This window comes from Melopsittacus undulatus (assembly GCF_012275295.1).
Source record: "Melopsittacus undulatus isolate bMelUnd1 chromosome W unlocalized genomic scaffold, bMelUnd1.mat.Z SUPER_W_unloc_5, whole genome shotgun sequence".
Taxonomy (NCBI): domain Eukaryota; kingdom Metazoa; phylum Chordata; class Aves; order Psittaciformes; family Psittaculidae; genus Melopsittacus; species Melopsittacus undulatus.
This window is the reverse complement of record NW_022993947.1, coordinates 873038-880630: the sequence shown is the minus strand read 5'-3', so window position 1 is coordinate 880630 and position 7593 is coordinate 873038. Positions and strand designations below refer to the sequence as shown.

The 7593-nt window shown below is 45.8% G+C and overlaps 1 pseudogene; it reads right to left on the bottom strand.

The window, feature by feature from the left end:
• Window positions 1-5344: 5344 nt before the first annotated feature.
• LOC117438292 (uncharacterized) lies at window positions 5345-5463 on the bottom strand (annotated as a pseudogene).
• Between the last annotated feature and the right edge of the window lie 2130 nt (window positions 5464-7593).

Sequence of the window (7593 nt, the reverse complement as noted above, 5' to 3'; positions counted from 1 at the left end):
TTACAGGGTGAGGGGAAAGGAAATGAGGTTTTATTTTTTTGAGATTCCTTCTCATCCTTTCCCATGTTGGGGGAGCAGAGTGTTGATAACATTTTGCCATGCCACACAGCATAGTGTTATACAAGCAAAGAGTTTTGGCTAAAATCCAAAAAACATTACCCAGGAAAAAAGGCAAACTGTGAGTGAGACTCGATTGTTTGTTGTTCTTCTGTGAAAAGACTTGGAAATTGTTGTAGGACAGTTCGACTTACGTTTTTTCCCTTTTTCTTGTTGTTTGGTTCCCCCCCCCCCCCATTCACACATGTAACATTTTTGCAAACAAGGCAGTCTTGAATTAGATGAAAAAGTTAATAAACAAAATGGCGACTCCAATATTTAGTAAGATCACCATGACTACCAGGATGGGAGCTGAGCCCTGGAAGAGAAAGAGAAGGAGAGGAGTTAGAAGGTGTGTTGAAAGTCTGTCTAAGGCTGCCTTGGAGCAGGGTTGGGAGCTGTGCTGGGCCCAGGATACTGCAGGGCGGGCAGACCCCAAATAGCCCATTTACACCCTCAAGGGAATGATTCCACAGTGCTTGGAACCCTTGCTGATTTTTTCCATGAGGAAGGTGTGAATAAAGATCTCCCACTTGGAGGTGGGCAAATAGTGGAAGCAGGGACTAAACCCAGATCCACTGCCCCTGTCCCTGGGACAAAAAATAGGTTGCTCCCAGCTCTTTCATCCAAGCAAAGCATCCTTCTAAGGCAATCTCCATTTCTGCAAAGGCAGACAAAATACCTATCCTGGTTCACCAGAAAGGAACCAGGCTCTGCCAGAAGCCCCTTTGCTCCCTTCCCACACTGACCCATAGCCCAAGGCATTCTTGGGGCCTGAAGCATCCCTGGCAACTCTGTCCCTCTTATCCCTGAGTGACAGCAAAGCTGCTGGACTCCTGTTTTTCTGAGCCACTTCAACAATTACTTTCCATCCATTTGCCTCAATAGACATGTATACCTGCAAGTCTGGGGGCAGACTCTGTTTACTGTCATACATTAGCACAAATGGCATCTAAGTCCTAATGTGAGCTCCAGACCCAACATCTGCCAAGCAAACACCTGGATGCAGACTCACTGACTCCATTGATTAAGACAGCAGTTACTTATGGGCACCCCCATGTTATGCAGATCAGAAATCTGGCCTTAAAAGAATAACTAAAATCAGTCGGTGGCCAATTAAAAAGAACACTGGTCAGAAAAACATCCACCCTGCCCCCTTGTCCCTGCTATAAAACATTTGCAAAATGTTTTATGTTCTAACATTTTAAAATGTTAAACATGTTTTTAACATTTCCTAAAGTGTTAACATGGCTTGCATCAGGGTGAGCAAGCACCTGTGCAGGTGAGGTGGTAGCTATTTCTCAGAGTAGCTAGTATCTTCACCTATTCTTGCTGCAACAGAGCTGTGCCAGGTTTCATCACCTGGTATGGTATAAATGCTTTTCTCCACACTCCTGTCCTAACAAAGTTCTTGTGGCTGTTGGGTTGGCATGGGGCAGGGTGGACGCCCTTTCTAACCAAGTACCACTCTGTAGAGATACTGGTGGGGGAAAAAAAAAAGGAAAAAAAAGCTCATTTATAGCCAGAGATGGCTTCTTTTCTGAGCAGGCTGATTCAGTTTGCGTTTGGGAGTGGGTGGGAGTGAGGATTCTGGAGCTTGCTGGAAAGTCGTATTTGTAGCTTAGCAACAAGGTCAAAGGAAGCCAACCAAATGGAGGGATTGCAGAGAGCCTCTCCTAGCAGGCAGGTATCCAGCAAATCCCTCTGCCTGCGCCACACCAAACCTTTCAAAACCAGAACCTTCCCTCCCTCCCAGACTTGCCACTGCCAAGCACTGCGATGCAGTGTGTGTTATTTACACTGGGGGATGGGGGGGGGGGGATTAGCTTTATTTCAGAAGATTATTGGGTTTTACAATTTTTGAGCTCTTGTTAATATAATAACAGATTGCAAGTGATTATCATTGTCATTGTTTCTGTTGGCAGGGCACCACAGAGGCACAAAATGCATTTGGTTCCCTCCACCTTGCAGCCATGGGAGTACTTAACTGCTCTCCCTCGTGATGGCATTAGCCTTGATCCGCTCATCGTCTGATGTCCCCTGCCAAAGCAGCAGAGACCATTTCTGCCCCTGCTCTGCTCAGGCCACTGGATTGCTTCAGTACCATGAAGGAAGTTGTATACCAGCCTCCCAGATAATCTGGAGGCTAACAAAAGGCATAGAGCAGGACTGGCTGCCTCGTAATTCCCTGGTGTTTGAGCTTTGCCCTCACAGACATGGACACTTTGGGATGGATCTGTTGGCCTGACCAAGATCACAAACCTTTGGTACTTGTGTTCAGAGGATGATGATGGGATGGTGTCCAGGGAGGGAGCATGTCCTTCGTTTATACACCAATACATCAAAGTTGTGCCCTCATCTAGCAAAATGGGGGAGGTCAACACACACATACCTGCCTGCATCAGCAGCAACTGGATTCCTGTGGACAGATGTTTTGCTCAGCTCCCTGATTCAGCCAGCACCTGTTTACATCTCACACCCCCTGTTCAATGCAGGGGTGGGAGAAAATGCTTGCTTTGCCACTGCATATGCGGGGTATTCCATGTTTGCCAGAAAATGCATCCCAGAAATAGGATGACCTGGGAGGGGAGGGGGCTCTGCAAACTAAATAGCTCAAATCCAGCTGTCTGACAACCTACACATTCTGCTTCATTTTTAGTTAACTCTTTTTAACCCCCTCTTCCCTGCACTAACTCCAACAAGGACTCTCCACTTGGCAATTGCAGGTACAGCTGCTTCCCCCAGCATATCTTGGCAGGGGCTGGAGTCTTGCCTGTGGCAGCTGGTGAATAAGCAGCTTTGCGACTTTGAAGCTTCCATTTTAGCTCCAATTACGAATCTTGCTGCACTTCTAAATGCTTATGGCTGGCTTATTTCTAACTTGTAAGGTCTTTGTGCCTTAACCTCTGCCCAGAGGAAATACTTGCTCTTCTCCCCTTTGATGGCAAGAATTTCCTGGGATATGTGTCATCTGTTTCTAAGAAGCGATTCCTGCTCAGTGCCCAGGCAGAAGATGAATCACTTCTGGGTTTGTGCTTCAGAAGAGATATTTTGCTGAGCACAGCCCGGCAATAGGTCAGTGAACTCCCTTTTACTGCAGCTACAGAAAGTATTTTAGAACTAGCGGCTTTTACAACTCATCATGCCACATGCTAGCTCTATAACGTACGCCATCCACATGTAGCAGGAAGAGCCGTAGCCGTTGATTTGCAATTTTGCATGTCACTTTAGTAGTTCAGTGGTGCTTTATCTCATCTTTGGCCTCCATGAGACTTAGAGAAACCCGAAGAAATCCCCAAGCCCAGCAGTATCTCAGGTTCTGGGGTGCTAGAAAGACAGAGGTCAAGCTGATTTTCTGAGCCTGGTGTTTGTGTGTCAAAGACAACAAGCAGCCTGCAAAGCTTTGCTTTTTTATCTCTTTTTAGCCCTGAAATAGTAGTGCTAAAGCAGGCCATCAGGAACTGCAGAGATTTGTTTAAACCACCCTGCCTGTCATTCGGAAGACAGGGATCCACTGCGGAACACCGTACTACCTCCCAGCACTGTGTCCGCAAGTCCAGAACCCGCTTCACTGGGAAACAGATGCCAGTTGGCAGCGTCCTCTCACACAATTTCAGCTGTCTAAATGTTAGACATCTAGTCGCTGCTAACCATCTAGGCTGTCTGCAGGCTAAGTGCTGTGAGATGAATTCCACTCAGAATGGTTACCAGCCTGGCTCCAGGAAAGGAAAAATTAAATCAAGTTCTGGTGTGCTGAAGCATCATCCAGCAGACCGGATGATAGTGAATTTCATCAGCAAAATGAGGCAGCTCTGGGGTCTTTCTTTTTATTTTTTATAAAAGATCTCTGGAGTCCTTCATAGGAGAAAAACATCTGCCAAGGATGGGCCCAGTGATGATATGCCAGTATCAGGTAGCTGAAAGAATACGTTTGTATCAGCAGGGATAGCCTTCAAGGACTTTCAAATTTTCCTCCAAAATTTAGAGAGTTGGAACATAGACCCAAACCCTAAACACTAAAATGTAAATAAACCCTTGTTATGGCACAGAGGTAATAACAGCAATCAGAGCTGTAAAAGCAATGAGTGAAGGTTTCTTCCAGTCTGTTCTTCTTCTTCTGGCACTCTGCAGCTCCAATGGTGGCTGCAGCAGAGCACCACCATTCCTGCCCCTCTGTCTTGTTTGTTTTCATTCTTTAACTGTTGTGTTAAAGCAGTAAGACTCGAGTCTTACTGGGAATACAAGGGACAGCTGATTTACAAATACAGCTGCAGCATAATTAATTTAAGCGTTCGTTATCTGTTATCGCAGGGTACAAGCTCTGCCTCTCTGCCATGGAAACCATAGTGCAGGTTACCTAGGAATCCCTCTGGGATCCTTTAAGTATAATTTATAAGGACTTGGATCAGCAAAAAATATATATGCGTTGTTTTCCAGCCTCAGCACTGCAGAAAATGCTGAAAACTTAGCAGCTCTGTGACAGTTGTGCTGATTTGTCACAATTGGCAGGAACAGGCTGCTGTGAAACAGTTAAAGAGCATTTAGCAAAAGAAACATAGGGGGTTCACTTTGCTTACCCCAGCATATTACAGCATCTCCTGTGACTCGAGGAAGGGAGTCCAGGAGATGCTGAATGTGCCCGTGCAAGAGGAACGGGTACTTGATACCATTGTGCTATTGAGGCACAGAAAAACCTGCAGAAAAGAAGTGGCTAAAGTAAACGTGAGTGTTTATCCCAAGCTGGTGTCTCTTAATGAATTGTTTTATCACCCATGGTTCAGTCCTAATGTTACAGGTGCCTGTGTGGCCAGGAGGAAGCTCTATGTTTGGAGCTGTACATGTACATGTGTTTTTAAAGTTTTTGGATCTCCCGCAGTCAAAAGCTCACGTTCAACCTCAACTTCTCCAAAGCTAGAAAATGTGGAGTTGGGCTCAAAACCCTAAAATGAAGCCAGGATGATAGGAGCAAAGTCAGTGAGGTGCTCTCTTCAGGTACATCATAGAATCATAGAATAGTTAGGGTTGAAAAGGACCTTAAGATCATCTAGTTCCAACTCTCCTGTCATGAGCAGGGATATCACACACTAAACCATGTCACCCAAGCCCCATCCAACCTGGCCTTGAACACTGCCAGGGATGGAGCACTCACAACCCATTCCAGTGCCTCACCACCCTCACAGTAAAGAACTTCTTCCTTATATCTAACCTAAACTTCCCCTGTTTAAGTTTGAACTCAAAAAAAAAAAAAAGACTACAGCATTTGGGATTCCCAGATGGTCTCCCATCCAAGTACTAACCGAGCCCAACCCTGCTTTGCTTCTGAGCTTAGACAAGATCAGGTGTTTCCAGGGTGGTATGGCCATAGGCCATACATCAAAGGGTTCCTGAGAGCAAAAGGGTTTTAAAAGGATCCTGTCAAGTTAAACATCATGTTTCTCTCTGAACATAATTTACGTCATGTTGTTACTGGTAATGCCTGTGATGTCTGTACTGATTCGGAGAAAACTCCAGGAACAAACTTGCCAACAAAGTTTTAAGCTGACAAGCAGGTATTCTTTATTGCGGCACCAGGAGACACGAGGGATAGCTCCTCCTAACGTGTGTCTCCCTATTGCTACACAAGCCATCCTTATATAGTCCCTGGGCATACATACATATGCATGAGGCTACGTATGGATTACATTATTTTCCAGAAAGTTCCCCGCATGCGTACAAAAATGTGGTGGTGGTCTCTGAGGGTTGGTTACTTCTTCCAACAATCTTCATCACTTCTGGCAGCCTTTGAAGCACGCAGTAGATGCTTATACCAGTTTAATTGGTTCCTTAGCACCAGAGACATAATAATCCTCCTATCCTCCTACTTATCAGTTAAACTGTAGCCCATCCTGGACACCTGCCATTCCCAGATACTCCTTATCCTTGTGTCCTGTTCTTCTAGACTGTTTTTCTTAAAACTATATCAACTATAATGATTTATCTTGGACAAGAATTCTCAGTATGTTCTCTAGCTGTTCTCTATATTTTTTCTATGTATCATGCACCTCAGTAATTTTCCATTGCTACTGTTACAAAGCCATCAAATTTAACATGAGAGAGAGGCTGCGTGGTTCTGGGTTGCCGGCTGGGCTTAAACCATGACAATATTCTTTACGGTTAACTAACTTTTCTGAAGAAAGCACTCCACCTCGAGGTCAGGCCCTTCAAGAATAATCCCGTAGCTGCTGGATAAGGAAGCATCCATCACCCACATCAGCAAGGAGGTGTAATTTTGGGGGCAAGTGCCGTGCCATTTTGGGGGCAAGTGCCATGCCCCATCTCCCCCACCTTGCTCCACCAAAGCCCAGGCTGAGGCTGCTGCCCTGGTACCCTCCCTTGGCCCAGCTCTAGTTGCATGGCGTGCTCCAGCAGAGGCTGTACTGGCTGCAGATTGGCTGCCTCCTCCTCACTTTCCCCAGTGATAGCAGAACCTTCTCAGAATATCTTGATGGAAAATATGCCCCTCGAGCAGTAAGCAAGCAAGGAAGATGCTGCAGCTGCTGGAACCCCTCCTTGCCTCCCCAGCGGGTACCTGGAGGTGGCAAGGGGGTCTCTCTGAGGTCCCATTTTCTGCAACTGTTTGCCTTGGTTTGTTTTCAGTAAGAGGCAGTACCGTTGGCAAAAGGCCGAGGGCATGGAGATTTTATCTGACAGCATGTGACAATGGAAGAACATGTTAGGAGTGGCTGTGGTGCGCTGTTTTGGCTACTGCCCTACCATTGGGCTTTCTCAATTATATGAGACAGGGTGATTTTAAAGGGGCAAGTCTCAAGACTACTCACATCTCCAGGGTGCCTTTAGTGAGACCACAACATGTCCCTAGAAGTCTTCATCTAAATGTCCACGTTTGCTACTGCTAAATGAGGACAGCGGATTAATCAGGCTCCGTTCATGCCCGAACACTGGCCCTTCTTGCAAACACGTTGAGGACCTCTGTACCTAAACCACTTCTTTTCCCTTTTAAAAGCTGCAGATGTTCAGCACCTGTGGAAAAGGAGAAGTATTCTTCTGGGTTGTTTTTCCCAACCCTAAAAATGTGATGTGTTTTGTGCTGACAGATTAAAGGGTTGCTGGCATTTTAGAAAGCCTCTCTCCTTTTCCAGTGTCTCAGCAATTCCTTTTTTCCTTTCCCGTTTTAGATCTTCTCAAAGTCTCTAGGAACCTCTGAAGCATTCAGGCACAGGCTTGAGCTTTGCACCTCGTGGACCTTTAAGACCAGAGAGGATGGTGATGGTCCCATAAAGTCCCTTAATCTGACAACACCAACACTTCCTGGCATGTCAGTTTCCATTTTCATCTGCCCAAACAGTGACAATTGATGTGAGTTTGTTCTATGCGTGCAGGGGTCAGTGCACTCAGAGACACAGAAAGATCAGGTGGCTTTAAATGTAATTTTAAAGCACTTGTATGACTGTAGTGTGAGCTTGATGACCCTGAAACCCCTTAGTCCCCTGACAGCTA